At 44.1% G+C, this 18,690-nt stretch overlaps 1 long non-coding RNA gene, 1 other non-coding gene and 1 pseudogene across 2 annotated transcripts; 2 read left to right on the plus strand and 1 right to left on the minus strand.

Moving 5' to 3' along the window:
- LOC126547930 (sterol carrier protein 2 pseudogene) overlaps window positions 1–18,690 on the plus strand; it is a 99,944-nt pseudogene that overhangs the window by 23,086 nt on the left and 58,168 nt on the right.
- On the plus strand, window positions 1,949–17,163 carry LOC126519695 (uncharacterized). The gene is made up of 3 exons (XR_011895976.1): window positions 1,949–2,332; window positions 3,098–3,209; window positions 16,154–17,163. It is a non-coding gene; the product is annotated as an uncharacterized lncRNA (long non-coding RNA).
- On the minus strand, window positions 3,594–3,668 carry TRNAS-GGA (transfer RNA serine (anticodon GGA)). Its single transcript has one exon. It is a non-coding gene; the product is annotated as a tRNA-Ser (tRNA).

The raw sequence follows: 18,690 nt of genomic DNA on the forward strand, positions 1-18,690 counted from the left end.
CTGTGACAGGAGTATAACACAACCACTTGTGAGCCACTGGCGATGTTACCACTATCCATTCATCTTTAGAATGCTGATTAATTATGTTTCAGAATGATTTCATTAAATATGCTAGTCCTATTCCCAAGCCTGTGTGAATCAGTCACTTGTGAAGAAACTTTCCATTTTTCTGTGAAGTATGGGTTAGGTTGCTGCATCAGCTCAGATAGGGTACCAGAAATTGTTTCTACCCGTCAAATGACGAAACACAAGTCTACAGTTACCTTCATTGCCTTTACATTGCACTTATTGCGCAAAGTATAAATGGTATTGCAGCTTTCGAAAAACTGATCCAAAATCAGCTATTTATTTTGCATCCGTATTTTGCTCATGGTGCACATCTTTCTACAGAAATTGCTATATCAATGTCAGCAGCAGAAGCAAAACTAAGGTAGATCATTCTTGTCGCAGATTTTTAGAAAACATTTGAATAAGAAGTGTATTGCAAGCAATCAGTGCAGGCTGAAATTATTTATTTGCTTCATGACTTACAAACAACAGGCGATGGAGGAATCAGATTTTGTGTTTTCATATAAATACTTTGTACGTACAAAGTAACTATGCATGGCACAACATATAATACTCCTGAATTCATGTCGAAAGATTGTAACGCATACTGTTGAGTAATATCTCGTGTCTTTTTAACTCTAGAAGTCAACAATGCACCTATGAAATTTTTGTAGTTGGAACAAATGATATGAAGAAATCATATATACTAATTCAGATGAGTAGACAATTACATTTGCCTTTAACATAGTGCACAGCCCTCAGCACTGAGAACATGCTAGAGATATTGACACATCATAGCAAGATTCACATACTGTAACAAGTTTAGATATTTTGCTTTACAGCTCGATGTCCAGAGCTGGATTGCTATTATCTTGTAAAATTACCACTCACGTCAATTTTCAAGGAATAAAAAGCCGGATTATTTCAGCCCCATTACAGATATTTATTTTTTTTTATTATCAAGCAAGAACGTCTATAAAAGGCCACTCATTGAAGAAGGCAAACAAAACACTAAATTCCACAATCACAATGCAAGGTCATGCAAACGCCTCGTGGGTTCTATCGCAGATGCAGGTAAATCACAAAGATAACCAGGAAACACTACGTAATCGCGTTTATTCCCTGGAACGCACTGCAGCCACTTGGCTGTAAAAACATCGTACACCACCGCACATTTCTAGTACACACCACGTAGGACACATGTACGCTGCAGATATATGTGTTTTTTTCTGAGGAATGTTCGTGAGTCGCACGATAAACACAGAAGGCACGGGCGACAGGCGCGCAACCCGCGCACATTGAACACACCGGCACGAAAGCAAATGCGGACGACACCGGTGTAACCTGCGCTACACGAGTGATGAACCCTGGTAGATTTGATGCTTTCCGACTGAAACAGCTACAGCACGCTTGGAAACATCGCACGCTGCACAAGCGTACACCTGATACCGTGTCAACAATTTCTGAGGCTACAGTTGATGTTGATGACAGCAGAAAGTTATTTAAAACGAAGTGACAACGCACGTAGCACGGGCAGGAGCTCATAACGCCATGAAATAACTTCAATACAGCTGACTTGAAGTGCGGTTCTCGGAGGCCATGCTTTTGCTGGCTGCATACGGCAGAAGTTGTTCAAAATCGAAAATACGCCATAAAATTTTTTTCTACAGTAAAGTATAGCGTGCAATATAGACGCTTCAATGTTCGTTTTTTTTGTCTCGCAACTATACGTAGTTGGGCGCAATACGGCACAAAATGAGCGGGTACTGGATAATATTAAGGCATCACGGGGGCCACACAACCACAAAGGTCTACAGATGACGCTCGCCCCATGCGATCGGTTGGTGGCGCAACCCACCACCCTGTTTCAAAGAAGACGCTCATAGCATTCATTCGTCTACTCTGCTCTCTATTTTGCAACTGCCGGTCGCCGGGCGGTTGCGCGAGCCGTTGTGGCGTGTTTGTCTAATCGTGTGGTTTTGTGTTTGGTGTAACGAAATGTGACTTAGTTCGCGAACACAGAAGTGCCAGAAGATAGCTTGTGTCTCTCTGAAACTCGCCATATGCGTGGCGTGCCAGGCAAATGGGGACCAACGATTTTCATGCCCTGGAGTGCGTTCTCTTTTGTGTCTGGTTGCGGGAAGTTCGCTGGACGTCGCAAAGAAATAATGTGTATTATTAGCGTGCCTCAGCTCGTCCACTACGTAACGGCGTGTAGACTGGGAGTCGACGCAGCACCGGCAACTTGGAGAGCGCTTTTCGACCGCGTCGTACCATTCAAAAGGTAAGTAATCGTGCTTGCTAACCACACGTGTATTGTGCGTGCACTCGTGTGTGCACAGAGTGCACGAGCGTAGAATAGAACCAATAGGACTGCCACGGCAACAGTGGAACCCGTGCTGATGCTTGCTGAGCGCTGGTTGTCAGAATTTAGCTAGGCAAGTTTATTGTCTTAATGCCAAATTGAAAATCATTATAAGCGTTTTCTTCCGTTGAGAAATATTACGTTCGGAAATAATCGTGTTCATCATGTGCGCCTGTGCGTGAGCTCCCGCTTTTCTGCTTAAGTTGCATAACAACGCTCATCTGCATTTTAACAGATTCTTACTGCAATGACGTTTCCTCGCGTATAAATGCTTCTACGTTGTAAATAATCTGTGCTTACGCGGTTCTGAATTTACGAGCAGTTTTGGAAAAAGAAAAACGTAAGCAGTCAAAGCTTGCAACAGGTGCAGATTACTAAATATTTTTAAGACAAGATGTGTTGACATAACTTATGCATAACTAAACATGACCCGAGACAGTTGCTTAAACTAAGTCATGAAAAAATTGAATTGGTATGTAAACAAAGATTCTTTGTAATGTGTTGCTGCTGTGTGTGTGTTAAAAATTTTACGGTGATGAAGGGGTCCCTCTGTTGCCCCCCTTCATTAATGCAAACATTATTTTCGTGACTATTTTAGATGCTCCTTGCATGTGTTCACACTGTGACAGCGTTAATGTGCCACTGCTATAAATTAACTGCGAACTTTCCGAACTTATTTTGTAGTGGCGAGGCCGTAACCCACACCAGTGTCCACATAATGGAGGAGCCAGCAGAAATGCAGGGAAACCTTGAATGACTGCCATAGCGCAGTGTGTAATCTGATTGCTTGGTTCAGGTATGTATGATGTGTATGTGTTCCAAAGAGTAGGACCTCAGTATCATTCGTGAATAAGTTTATCAACATATTACTCAACACAGCTTACTAAGTAGGCTAAGTATTTTTGCAACTTGCTGCTTATTTGTGTTCATAGCTGTTATTGTTTTCTATATAAAACTAGATCTAACATGTCCTGATGTTAAGTATTTTTTCTTGCATCAATTGCTTGGCTGCAATTTAAATTTCATTTTTGTTTGACAGAATAGTTCTTGCGGAAACCCGCAAGGTGGAGAGAAGTAATTAATAAAGGGAAAATCAGACATCCACCCATTCATTGCAATTCTCGCAAAGGAAACCCGTACAGGTTCCTCGAAAGAAAAGCCTCGAAGTTCAAGAAAAATTCGTCATGGTCCGGGACTCGAACCCGGGACCACTGCCTTTCCAGGGCAGCCACTCTACCATCTGAGCTAACCAGGCGGCTAGCAAATGGTAGGGTGAAGTCAAATTTGTCAACAGCTGACAAATTCTGTCTGATTTTCCCTTTATTATTTTTGAAAGAGCGTAGGTTTGGGCATGTTGGCATTCCATAACTTTTAGGTTTTTGGCGCACAGAAAGGGGTGAGAGACAGAGGTACGACGCGGACACAGCGCTAACTTCCAGCAATTGTTTTATTCTACGAAGCGGTACACATATATATAGGTAACAGACAACAGCGTACGCATGCGCATATGTACTGGTTTCTAATCAAATGAGACAGCAACGAGACATGTGTAATGGAAAGTTAAGGTGATATCGAAGATGAAAAAGCGACCATGCATAGCCAAAAAATTTTGTGTAATTGCAAGATTCAAATGCCATCTCCGTCAAGCCACCCTCTGTGACGTTTAAAAAATCGAATTCTTTTTTTGAAAGATCGATTGAAGGCGTGCTAACACAGATTATTGAAGCGGCGAAGATCGCTAGTTTGGGGAACGCTCGTGTTAGCGCACCTTCAATCGATCTTTCAAAAAAAGAATTTGATTTTTTTAACGTGTCACAGAGGGTGGCTTGATGGAGATGGCATTTTAATCTTGCAATTCCAAAAATTTTTTGGCTATGCATGGTTGCTTTTTCATCTTCGATATCATCTTAACTTTCCATTACATGTCTCGTTGCTGTCTCATTTGATTAGAAACCAGTGCATATGTGCATGCTTATGCTGTTGTCTGTTACCCATAAATATGTGTACCGCTTTGTAGAATAAAACAATTGCTGGAAGTTAGCGCTGTGTCCGTGTCGTACCTCTGTCTCTCGTCCCTTTTTGTGCGCTAAAAGCATAAAAGTTATTATTTTTGCTTAGTACACGGTGTATTTCTGACTTTTTTATTTTGGCTTTATTGTTTTGAAACTGTTTCCTATGCTGCAGCTTTTATTTCCATCTTCTTTTCTGTTTATTCTACACGCTTGTGCAGTTTCTGTGCACATAAGAATTCAAAGTGTAGTGGGACAACTATGTTGCATGTCTAAGCACATGGCGTGCTTACCATTGTTTAACATTCATATTTGCCATTATTTATCTCTTGTTCCCAGAATAACTGCCACTGGCAAATACACATTTGATGAGCCGGAACTTTTTGAAATGATACATGAAGGTCATTATTCACTGTGCTGCAGTTACTGCTGTAACATATGGGTAACAGCACAAACATCATCAGAAGAAGGGGGACACATACACACAGTGCTGGCTAATAACTGGTTTTATTGGCAAGGATAGCACACCTTATATATGCCAGTGAAGCAAAGGAAATGAAGGGGAAAACACGTCAAGGGTGATAGCGTGCTAACCACGCAAGCACAATACAGCCAACCAAGCGCAACAATATGCAAACAATTATTTTTCTTTGTCGTCTGAAGCCCCGGTAGCCACATGTAGAAGATCAAATTCAGCATCACAGAGAGCAAGGGAAGGAGTGCTAAAGCACCTGCTACCAAATTTTCTAATGTAGTAGGCTTCTAAACTGATGCGTGCGGTCGTGTCACTGCCCTTTCCTAGAATCGTCTCTTTCAACCAGGCCACCCATTCAGTATACTTGCTAACGTTCGCAACTAAATGTGCATATTTATCATCTAGTTTCTTTTTTTCACTTTTTGAGCATGTTCCCTTAAACGGTCATTGACACAGCGACCAGTTTCGCCGACGTAAACCATCCCACATGACATGGGGATGCAATACACCACTCCAGTGGAACATTTTACTAACAGCGGTTGGTGGTTCTTCTGGCATCCACGTTTTCTGGCGTTACAGATATGTGGACACAACTTTCCCAGCTTAATTGGGGCAGAGCAACAAATTGGCACGCCGTGCCTACTTGCCACCTTCTTAAGATTGTGGGAAAATTTATGGATGTAAGGGACCACCTCTGTCTTACGTGCCTTCCATTGATCCTCAGCCAGTGTACTTCCTGATCCTCACTTGAATTTTGGAAGTGGGATTTCAGAAACGGCAGTCAAGACCAAGACGGGGAACCTGCAGCCAAAGGCGGCTTGCCTGATTATTAAACGTGGGCTTAATCTGAGGTGGGCACGATTTTTGGAGAGCTGATGCCATACACAACACCGCTATACTTCTCTTAATTGTCTTGGAGTGTGCAGAGTCAAAGGGCAGCAACTTCTTAGCTCGTCGGTAGTAGCCCCAGCAAACATGTCCATCACAGAACATGATTTCTAGGTCTAAAAACTGTAAACTTGAAAGGTCCGGGAGTTCATGGGTGAAACGCAACCCATGTCTATGTTTGCTAAAAATGGAAAATATTTTGCCTAATGTAGAGGGGTAGGGGAAGGTAGGCTGCTTTTTTAAAAGCACTAAAACATTCTCAACATACCTAAAAAATTTTAAAACTGGCATCCATTAAACATCTGTTCCAGTGCATTTTCCACCTTGGCCAGAAAAATGTCAGAAAGAATAGGGGCTACGCAAGAGCCTATGCAGATGCCATCGCGCTACAGAAATGACTACTCGTGAAATACAATAAATGTAATTAATTTAGGGAAAATGAGGTATCCACCAAATCATAGCAATTGCTACAAAGGAAACCCATGCGGGTTCCTTAAAGAAAAGCCTCGCAGTTGAAGAAAAATTTGTCCTAGTCCGGGACTAGAACCCAGGACCACTGCCTTTCCAGGGCAGCCACTCTACCAGCTAACCCGGTGGCTAGCAGGTAGTAGGGTAGCAGATGTCAATCGATTGAGTGGATGTCTCATTTTCCCATAATTAATTACTTATCTCCACCTTGCGGGTTTCCGCAGAACTATTACCACAATAGAAGTAGAGTTCAAATGAAACTGCAATAATGATAGAAAGTTATGAACGGACAAACCGACAGTGTTCTGGAAGGATACGTCGCCATTATTTTCAATGCAGTCTTTGATACACGCTAGCAGTTGATTCTGCGGGACAGAATGAAACAAGTCCTGCACGTCTGCTGAAAAACCGAAACCAACATGATCATTTCCCTTTAAAATCTACTACTGCGACTGATTGCTTTAGAAGAAATGGGTCGTTCAAAGCTAGCGTCTTCAGCTTCTTAGCAAAAACTGGCTAACACACTTCTGCCACGATCCCTCTTCACTAACAGTAGTGCTAAATGGAACTTCGGGCTTATGTGTCTTGGCTGTGAAAAACCCCCTCAAACTGTTCCCTCTGCTGTTAGATATGTCCCTGGCAAAATTTTTGAGGTCTAATTGCTTACAAAACTCAACGAACTTGGTTTTTACTTGCACTTCACTTTTCTCTCCAGGGTCAAAGTTCTTATTAGCCGCTACCAAACCTTTTTCATTGTAAGTTCTCTTGGCCAAAATAATGAACCCACCCTGCTTGTCAGCTTGCATAAGCATCAGGTTGTTACTCTTAAAAAAAGAGATGTCATTCAACAATCTAGTACGGTACGAGTCCGGGGTTTTCGGAGCAAACTTTTGCAGGCAGTCAATACCTTCAAGAAGGCAGCTGTCCCGATTATCATCTTTTCCTGAGTGGCCACTTTTCGATTCATTGCAGTGATATCATGCACAGGAACATCAGCTTGGACCCCAAATTTGGATCCTTTCTGCAGATGTTGCATAATCTTCTCTGGTATATGGATGTCCCCCATGACGCTGACATTGCTTCCATCTTGCGTCATTTTCTTGTCTCCTGTACAACAGAGCAACATATTCAAGATGCACCTCCACCTGCACTCCATGAGCTGTGCCACTAGGCGCTTCAAAGACGCGAGCTTCTAAATCACAAGCCAGTCAGGATGGTCCTTAAATCACAGAAGGTGCAACCTGTCCTGAGCGACTTATTCTGCAAAGTCTTTTCACGTGCCCCCACGCTGGTTTCACAGGGCCGAAGAGGGCACTTACTTCGTTATGGACGAGTCATTTCCGGATGGAAAAGGCGAACTGTCTTGACTAGCATGTTGCATGGGCGATGTGACTGAGTAGAAGGTTGATGGTGGAAAAGGTGCCTTACAACCTTACAAGAGGAAGGAAAGACACTTCACCTTTTGCATCCGGAAAGGACTCGTCCCTAATGAAGTAAGTACCCTCTTCAGCCTTGTGAAACCAGTGTGGGGGCATGTGAAAAGATTTTGCAGAATAAGTCACTCAGAACTGTGACAACAAGTCCAACTTTTTCAGGACTGGTTCCATCTTCTGTGTTTTAAGGACCATCCTGATTGGCTTGCGATTAAGATGCTTGCATCTTGAATGAGTTGCTCCGGTGTTCAGGAGGAAAATGACGCAAGATGGAAGCAATGTCGTCATGGGGGACGTCCACATACCAGGGAAGATTATGCATCATCTTCAGAAAGGATCCAAATTTGGGGTCCAAGCTGATGTTCCTGCACATGATCTCACTGCATTAAATTGGAAAGTGGCCACCCAGGAAAAGATGATAATCGGGACCACCGCCTTCTCAAAGGTGTTGACTGCCTGCTAAAGCTTGCTCCAAAAACCCCGGACTCGCACCATAGTAGATTGTTGAATGACATATCTTTTTTTAAGAGCAACAACCTGATGCTTACGCAAGCTGACAAAGAGAGTGGGCTCATCGTATTACCCAAGTTAGAGAAATTTATTTACAGAAAGGCAGAGAGGTCGGCCTGAGCTATAACTTGCTCTGGCCTGCTACTCTACACTGGGGAAGAGGGACGGGGAGGGAAAGGGCTGATGAATGATGATGGTATAAGGAAGAGATGCGTATATACAAATTCAGAGTTGTGGCCTCTCTAAAGCCGTGCGTCCAGCCCAGTGGCTTGGAGAAAAGCTACAGCGGCTCTTGTTACCAGGGCTGCGCTGTTTGCATTAGGCCAAGGACCTAAAAGAAACTCGTCCGATAGCGGTCTCTCATGGATCTTTGTAATGGAAGAGACAAGTTGCTGTCGTTCTTGCGCGTAGGTGGGACACACACAAAATATATGTTCAAGCGTTTCTGGCACCTCACAGAATTCAGTTTGGGCTAGTATCACTGGCACCTATCATATGTCTATAACGGTTGGTGAATGCGACACCAAGGCGAATCCGGTGCACCATGCTCGTGTGGCTTCTTTTGAGCTTGTGAGGCATACGAAATTTCATTTCTTGGTCCCATTTGTGTAATCGCTTGTGTCGTCGATCTGGTTGGGTCCAGTGTTTCTAACGTAGAGTTGCGGTTTACGCGACGAAGTAGGACGTTTGTGTCTGCACGTGAGAACGGAATGCGTACTTTACAAGCATTATCTAAAGCAGTTTTCGCTTCAGCTTCTGCCTGTTCGCTCCCGATCAGGCCACAGTGTGAGGGTATCCACTGAAAGGTGACATTGTGGCCATATCTAGTTGTGTGGTCGAGCCGTTCTGTAATATCTATAGCCATGGAATAATACGGGCCCCGTCTGAGGACACAGTCAATCGTTTGAAGAGCTGGCTTGCAATCGCAGAATATTGTCCATGCGTGAGGAGGCTCCTCGGAGAGAAATCGAAGTGCCTCCTGGATAGAAACAAGTTCTGAGGCAGGCAGTTGATGTTGAGCTATGGCCTAGTTTAAACCGCCGAGCAATGATCATATGTGGAATGACGAAGGCTGCAGTGGAGGCATATGGTGTGACAGCCATCGGTATACACGTGTGCAGTATCTCCGTACTTTGCAGAAATGTGCCACAGGGCAAGTTGCCTGAGGCCAATAGATGCAACGGATATGACTTTTTAGTAATTCCAGGTATCTGCAATGTAACGACAGGTTTAGGCAGAACCCACGGGGGTATTCTTGGAATACAGGCGGGAGAAAATCTCGATTGCAAAACGCGTTGATGGCGCGATATAGTCCTTGAAAAGCTGGAACCTGGGTGGGTGGCAGGGAGCGATGACAGAGGATGGTGCCTGTGTCGGGTCAACACGCGAAGGTACATTCGAAGAGGCTCGCAGAGCAAGTATACCCCAATATGACAAGTAAGAGCTTCCGCTATTGTTCCATTGGTTGACGTGCATCGTGGGAGGCCTAAACATGTGTGCAATGCTTGAGCTTGAATGCTCTCCAGCGCGCGCACACAGCTAAGTCTCATGCTTGAGAGCGCCGGAATGCTGTACCGTATATACCCTACGAATAGTGCTTGGTACAGTTGGAGTAACGACGACTCCGAGGGGCCCCATCTTGTTCCTGCAACGATGCGAAGGACGTGAACAAAACTCTTCAGCTTTGACTTCAGTGCGGCGACATGTCTTGACCAAGATAATCCCCGGTCTATGACTACACCAAGGAATCTGTGGTGTGTAACCGTAGGTATCGCTACTCCGTTAATGATTATCGGATACCTGGTCATTTGTTTTCGCGTGAATGTAATCACGGAACATTTTTCTGTTGAGAGTTGGAGGCCTTGACGCCGCAGATACTTAGCTGTGATTGTCACTGCACGTTGAAGCCTAGCACGCATTTGGGGACAGGTGGCTCCAGATGTCCATATGCATATGTCGTCCGCATATGCGCTAATCTTCACCGTGCTAGGAAGTTCGGATGCAAGGCCAATCAATGCAACATTGAAAAGAGTTGGACTGAGAACTCCTCCTTGTGGAACACCTCAATGTATATGGTACTGTCCGGTGTCACCATCACTTGTCGACATATACACCGTGCGGCCACTGAGGTAGCTAACAATCCATGCATATAGCCGGCCACCGACGTCTAAATCTTCCAGTGCATCAAGGATTGCATAATGGAGTACATTGTCGTATGCACCCTTAATATCCAGAAAAACAGCTCCAACTAACCGACGGCGACTTCTTTCTTGTTCAACAGTGGATACTAAGTCAATAACACCGTCAATGGAAGAACGGCCTCTTCTAAATCCATGCATAAAATCAGGAAAGCAATTATTTTTCTCTAGAAACCATTCCAGCCTTGACAAGACCATTCTTTCCATTACTTTGTCGGCGCAACTGGCTAAGGTGATCGGTCTGCAGGAGGAGAGCTCGTTAGGGTATTTCCCCGGTTTAAGCAGGCCTACAACGGAACTGCATTTCCAAGAATCTGGAACATTTCCTGTCTCCCACGTCATATTATAATAAGATAGAAGAAGACGTCATGATTCGATGCCAAGATGGGTCACGTCGGCAGCAGGACCAGACGGAATCCCATACGTTACCCAAGGGAATTTACAATGAAAAATGTTTGGTAGCGGCTAATAAGAACTGTGTCCCTGGAGAGAAAAGTGAAGTGCGAGGAAAAATTAAGTTCGTTGAGTTTTGTACCAATTATACCTTGGAAAGTTTGCCAGGGACATATCTAACAGCAGAGGGAACAGTTTGAGGGGGGTTTTCACAGCCAAGACACATAAGCCCAAAGTTCCGTTTAGCACTATTGTTAGTGAACAGGGATCGTGGCAGAAGTGTTAGCCAATTTTTGCTAAAGAAGCTCAAGGCGCTAGCTTTAAACGACCCATCACTTTTAAAGAAATCAGTCGCAGTAGTACAGTTTTTAGAGCGAAATGATCATGTTGGTTTCGGTTTTGCGGAGGACGTGCAGGAGTTGTTTAATTCTGTTCCACAGAATCAACTGCTAGCATGTGTCAAAGAGTGCATAGAAGATAACGGCGACGTATCCTTCCAGAACACCGTTGGTTTGGCCGTTCATAATTTTCTATCTTTATTGGAGTTTTATTTGAACTCGACTTTTATTGTATTTGACAAGCAGCTGTTTTTGCAGTGCGATGGCATCTGCATAGGGTCTTGCGTAGCCCCTAATCTTTGTGACATTTTTCAGGTAAAGGTGGACAACACACTGGAACAAGTGTTTAATGGGGGGCCAGTTTTAAAAATTTTTCGGCATGTTGACACTTATTTGGTGCTTTTATAAACAGTAGCCCACCTTCACCTACCCTCTACAGTAGGCAAAGTGTTATCTATATTTAGCAAACATAGACGTGAGTTGCCTTTCACCCTTGAACTTCCGAACCTTTCAATTTTAGTTTTTATACGTAAAGATTACGTTCAGTGATGGACATGTTGGCTGGGCCTCCAACCCACGGGCTAAGGAATTGCTGCCCTTTCACTCGGCACACTCCAAGACAATTAAGAGAAGTATACAGGTGTTGCGTATGGAATAGGCTCTCCAAAAATCGTGCCCACATCAGATTAAGCTCAGTTTTCATAATCAGGTAAGCCGTCTTTTAGCTGCAGGGTTCCCCATCTCGGTCTTGACTGCCATTTCAGAAGTCCTCCTTGAAAAGTTCAAGTGTGGATGTGGAAGTGCAATGGTTGAGGATCAACTGAAGGCACCTAAGACAGAGGTGGTCCCTTACATCCACAAACTTTCCCACAATCTTAAGGTGGCAAGTAGGCACGGTGTGCCAATTTGTTTCTATGCCCGAAATGAGCTGGGAAAGTTGTGTCAACGTATATGTAATGCCAGAAAATGTGGATGCCAGAAGAAGCACCAACCGCCGTTAGCAAAATGTTCCACTGGAGTGGTGTATTGCATCCCCATGTCATGTGGGATGTTTTCTGTCCGTGAAATTGCTCGCTGTATCAATGACCGTTCAGGGGAACACCCTCAAAAACTGAAAAAAAAAAAACACTAGATGAGAAATATGCACATTTAGTTGCGCACGTTAGCAAGTATACGGATTGTGTGGCCCAGTTGAAAGTCACGACGATTCTAGGAAAGAGCAGTGACAAGACTGCGCACATCAGTTTAAAAACCTTCCACATTAGAAAATTCGGTAGCAACTGTTTAGCACCCCTCACTTTGCTCTCTTTGATGCTGAATCTGATCTTCTGGGTGCGGCTATCGGGGCTTCAGATTGCAAAGGAAAAGAAAAATAATTGTTTGCGCTTTGTTGTGTTTGGTTGGCTTCATTGCGCTTGTGAACTTGGCACGCTGTCACCCTTGACATGATTTTCCCTTTCATTTCCCTTGCTTCACTCTGGCATATACAGGGTGTCCCACATAACGTGAGCCAAGAATTTAAAAATGAAAGGCACGTGTGAAGGGAATTGAACGAAACCCATACTATTCGCAGTAGCCTATAGTAACTCAGACAATTTTTTGTTTTCCCCATAACTTGCTAATTAAATAAGTTTAATTGCAGAACTTTTAGTTATTGGCTGAGGACCCCAAGTGTGGTACGCAGATTTGTAGAGCACCTTCAGAAACCACCGATCGAGTTCTTTCCTTTACTAAATGTCTCATGTAGTCCGTTTTTCCTGGTTGCAAAGAAAGCCCATGAAATATGATGAAGGCCACGTGATGGAACATAGTGGTATTGTGCTGCTCTCAAGCGTGCGTTCGGTGAACAAGGTTGGCTGCATCGTGACTGGTGACGAGAAAGTGGCAGGGCATTCTTTATCTCATTGGCACCGCTCCGCCTGCAGCATGCATTTTCGCCATCATCCGACGGGAGCCGACCTTGTTCACCGAAGGCACGCTTGAGAGGAGCACAATACCACTGCGCAAGCACTCAGTCACGTGCCTTGTTTCATATTTCGCGGACTTTCTTTGCAACTCGGAAGAAATGACTATGTGAGACGTATCGTAAAGCAAACAACTCGATCGGTGGTTTCTGAAGGGGCTCTACAAATCTGTGTGCCATACTTGCACCTGCTTTTTTTTGTTGTGCACTTACACTTCTGTGGTCTCTTAAGCACTGTAGTCGTGTGACAGCTGAAGTATTGCAGTAGTGTCGAAGTTAGCGTGCTACACTATGCCGACACATACCTATCACCGTATTCGTGCATTTTCCGAGAACCAGCTGTGTTCACTAGGTGAAATTTGTAGTGTCCTTATGAGTTTGCCATTCAGTTCATGTAACTTTTCAGGACAGAATTTGCACAGGGAGGGAAGGGAGACCATACAACATGACTGGTGCTATGCATCAGATTTAGATTGTTCATCTGTTTTTTTCACCTCTGGTAACGGAATGGCCAACAATAACAGTAAGGAATATCACTTAAATACTGGGACGTGTCAGTCCGCTCTCATTATGATTGTGTGGAAAAGAGGAACACTCTCTAAATGACACAGAATAGCAATCACTCTGTGCTTTCTAATTCTATTTGTTTGCAACATTTGCCCTCATTCTAAAAGAACGTTTGTGCAGTACAAGTGCACATGCAGTGTAAATATTTTCTGTATTCCTTCCCATAAAATAAACATTTAAACATTGAATTGGTAGCTTTTGTGCGCTGTGGTCTCTCTTCTGTCCCTTGTGTTGTATGCAAAAGTTAAACATGAACATGCACCAACTTTCTCAGTTACTCGTCGGTCAGTGTTGATAAACTCACAATGTTTCCAGCCAGAACATTCTTACCATTTATGTCACATCCAGTCAGTATAGTACTACTCTGGCTTTTCATAAAGCATGCTAATATGTACTTCTGCATTTATAGTTTATGTAATGATAGCCTAACAGCACAAGCCAAAAGTTGTAGAGATACAAGCCGTCTAATTGCTCAGAGGGTGATCAGAGGCGGATACTAAGAGAGCTCTTCTGATTGGCTGGTACAACCTGTACCACACAGTAACTTTCTCTTGAGCGACTTGGTCATTGCTAAATGCCATGCTGTTGTAGTGCAACAAACTGCAAAAAGAAAGATACAAAAGGACAGAAAGAAGGGAAAGAAAGATGGCACTACACTTACAACTGTTTATTAGGCACAAAACTTGCTACATATATATTGCGCACACTCTTGACATCAGGGGCAGCAAAAAGAGCAAGTGACAGGTCATGTTGTTTGTGTGAAACCCAACAATTTCATTTCCACATCATATAAAAACATATGTTTGACTAACACATGCTTGACCACTGATCTGAATGTGATATGCCTCTAGTAGTTCCCGCGCGGTTTTATCTCTACTCATACCTGGGATTCTCACCTCAGAAAAACGTGGCTTACAGGAGCACGATTTGCAATGTGCAGAGAGATGGGTGTTCATATCCTTTTTTAAATTGTTTTTGTTCCCTCATTCGGTCATTCACACAATGGCCAATCTGCCCGACATAGGTTTTCCCATAACTTAACGGTGTCTGGTAAATCACGTGGACTGCTTTTCCACATAGCTATTTTGTCTAGTTTCAAGCATCGTGTCCAGCAGCTTTTAAATGCCAGATTTCCTCATTCGGTCATCACCTAGTGGCAGAAACCTCGCTGCAGCAACTCAAATGTTACAATAATCCGAAGGGGAGTGAGGGAAGTAAGCACGATTCCCAAAGAAAGGCTCAAGTGGCTCCTTATTACCACAGGGTGAGCCACAGCCTCAAGGCAGCGAACAGGTATGAGGTACCTGTTGTTTTCTTCCTCAAACACGCTGTCTTGCCTATGTCCCCGAATCATAGAATGTGCAGTGCAAATGTACGAAGTCAAACATGCAAAGTGCTACGTGGAAAAGTGTTCCACTGCTGTGGTTTACCAGATACATGTACCGCTAAGTTACAGGAAAACCTACATCGGGCAGACTGGCCGTTGTGTGAACGACTGAATGAGGGAACATGCAAACAATTTAAAAGCGCATATGAATGCCCATTTTTCTGTGTATTGTATACCGTGCTGCTGTACTGTAAGCCAAGTTGTTCTGTGGTGAGAATCCTAGGTAAGAGTAGCGATAAAACTGCGCAGGAACTGCTAGAGGCATGTCACATTCGTATAACTGGTCAAGCGTGTGTTAGTCAAACATCTGTTTTGTTATATGATGCAAAAAGAAATTGTTGGGTTTGACGAAAACAAGATGATCTGACACTTGCTCTTTTCTTCCCCTGATGTCGAGAGTGTGCGCGGTATATATGTAGCAAGTTTTGTGTCTAATAAACAGTTGAGTGTGGCGCCGTCTTTCCCTTTTTTCTGTCCATTAGAACCTTTCTTTTTCCAGTTTTTCGTGCTACACCATGCCGTACAACCTGTACCACTTTCTACGCTTCACAAAGCAGAAAGTCAACTTGGGCTCACTGAAAGTCGTTGTGTATTGCTTGTGTAGTCTCTTTAAAGATTACTTTCAAACAGAGGTAAGCCATATAATTTTGTGTGGAGCCCCTACACTAATGCCACTGGACATACTTCTTTTTGCTGCCAGCAGTTAGTGACATAAAACCAATGGCTGATTGCACAAACAATAAAGATGCATAAAAAATGCTTGATGTCAGATTTCTCAGGTTCCTGTAAACAAAGCAAATTAGCTGCTTTAATGAGAAAGTTTGGCAGACTGGGTGGGAATAGAACCTGGGGTGTGAAACAAGGACACTTCTATGATGCCACAATATCCATGTGCTTTTGGAAGTAACCGTTGCAGATGTAAACGCTACTGAGGGTGAGCTTTGTGTTGTGCCAAGAACTAGGTCTTTAAAAATCGGTTGTCAGTCCCTTTAAGGTGTGCCTACTGTGTGTCATATCGTGCACGTCACATTGCAGCCATCTGGTTCACTAAAGATGCTTTCACGTTCCCACACCTAAGCAGTCTTAACGTGTCTCTGCCCTTTTATTGCAGGTACACCTAGCAAATGTATACATTGACGAGGAGTGGCACCTGCTCTAGTGCCATGGCTAGGACTCCCTGTTCTGCAAAGAACTGGCGAAACTGGTGTGCGGAGTTCTGGCACTCAGGATAGGAGCATCACAGGGGCTCTTTGGTGGTGCTTCCTGAACGACCGCAATTTCATTGAGAAGCCGGCATTGAGCCTCCATAAATTGGAAGCTGTGGACAGTATCATCGACATTGTTTCAAATTTGTTTGTGTAATGTTTGTAACAATACATGTATTACAGCGAAATGATTAATTTTCCAGATGCACTTGATGCATATCTTTCGAGATGTGGTGCCCCTGAGGAGGAGAAATCGCGGTGCTCAAAATGGACCGTAGCCTAGCAGACATGCTGAGAGAAATTAAGTAAGCGTGTAATTGCAAACATGTGTACATGCAGTAAACCTCATTAATTTGAACTCGTGGGGGCCATGCGAAATGTCAGGACTAAGCAAACGCAACCAAAATGGTTTAAAATATATATTTATGTTTCGGCTTCCCACGGGAGCCTTGTTCACAATGAAACCAGCAGCAGAGTAGGTAACGTTCTTATCTGCAGCTCAAAACATGATTAAGGTACTTGGCATACATGGACATGGATGATTAGAGATTCAAGATAAAGACGCGTAAAATGATTTCATTCCTTAACAATCAAGCGATATTTTTCCTAGCTAATTGTGACGTAGTTGCGCAGTGCTTGGCCAGGGCATTCGATGCAAAGTATCGTTTCTGGACATCATTCCTGTGCTGTTTAAGTCTTTTTTTGGAGTTGCCGGTTTCTCCGATGTAGACGTACCGACAGTTCGCACATCGAAGGACCTACACTACGCCTGGGAACTTGCCCTTTTCCGAACGGTCTTTCACATGCATGAGCTCGTGTTTACGTTTTGGAACGTGCACAGCCTGCACATTATATGACCACAACGCATGCAAGGGTCTCGCTTATGCAGGGGACCTATGGTATTGAAACCCATTTTTCGGGGGGTCCAGGGAGGGTGGGTACTGCGCAAGCCAGCTGACACCCTACTGTGTCAATGGAGTACTCAGGGTATCCACAAGCCATCAATTCCCACTGCACAAGTGAATTGTCTGCCATGTGGTCTTCTACTGTTGTGCACACATTTTTCACCCAACGAAGGAGAGAGCAGACAACAGACCTCTTTTGCGAAGCAGGGTGCACCAATGTGTAGTTGAGGTAGCGCCCCGTGTGAGTTAGCTTCCTAAACACCTCGAATAACAGGTTTGGCCCTTTATGCTGCACGAGGCTGTCCAAAAATGACAGTTGGCCTTCAGATTCCACTTCTATGGTGAACTTAATTGCTGCTTGCATTACTGTTTAAGTGAGCCGTGAGGAGGTGAATATTCTGTTGTTGCAAAACTCTGAAACAGTCGACATATCTGAAAAAGACCTTAGGTGTCGATGTAAACGAGCTAACCTTGAGTTAAACCTCGACCTCTTCACGGCTCACTTAAACAATTGCAAGCAAAATTAGGTTCACCATAGAAGTGGAATGTGAAGGTCAACTGTCATTCTTGGACTCCCTTGTGCCACGCGAAGGGCCAAACCTGTTATTTGAGGTGTTTAGGAAGCTAACTGACACGGGGCGCTACCTCAACTATACATTGGTGCACCCTGCTTCGCAGAAGAGGTCTGTTGTCTGCTCTCTCCTTCGTTGGGTGAAAAATGTGTGCACAACAGCAGAAGACCACATGGCAGACAATTCACTTGTGTGGTGGGAATTGATGGCTTGGGGATACCCTGAGTACTTCATTGACTCAGTAGGGTGCCAGCTGGCTCACGCAGTACCCACCCACCCCGGACCCCCCCCAAAAAACGGGCTTCAATACCGTACATCCGTGGCATAAGCGAGACCCTTGCTCATGTGGAAGAGCACGGCAGGAAGAACAAATCCTGACAGGCTTGCCAACTGTCACGAATTTCAGCGCTTCAGGAATGGACAGAGACGCAATGCAAATATGTTAAATATTTTTCCCAAGACACAATGTAACCCAAAACAAATGACCAGCAAAGTAAGTGTGCACAAAATATACCCTGTACACAAAAGAGATTAACAAAACTAGGTATATACATAATCAAAACAAATTAGAAATTAGCTGTATAATGTTTATAGTCTGACTGGCCAAGTGACAGTCCCCAAGAATTGAATGTTCTGACTCAGAGTAGCAGTGAACGTCGGCAAGGCGTGGTGCAAGATGTCAGCCTGCGTAGTTGCAACATGACGTAGACATAGACCTTCGTTGTGAGTGACGAGGTTGTCGCCCCCTTACGAGACTTGCATTGCACAGGACGCAGTCTGGACTAGTCAGGCATTGTGTGGCCGACGTGGTCAGGTGATTGTGGCACTGGACAAGGCCGGTTATGGCAGTGTGGGGTTGGGTTGGGGTTGCAGAGCATAGTCATGGCGATGTAGTCAGGTCTTGGAAGCTGTTGTTGGCCAACTCTTGGATGTCCTCTCCTCTGTCCGTGGTCCCAAGCTGCTACT

This window comes from Dermacentor andersoni, chromosome 1, assembly GCF_023375885.2.
Source record: "Dermacentor andersoni chromosome 1, qqDerAnde1_hic_scaffold, whole genome shotgun sequence".
NCBI classification, from domain to species: Eukaryota; Metazoa; Arthropoda; class Arachnida; order Ixodida; family Ixodidae; genus Dermacentor; species Dermacentor andersoni.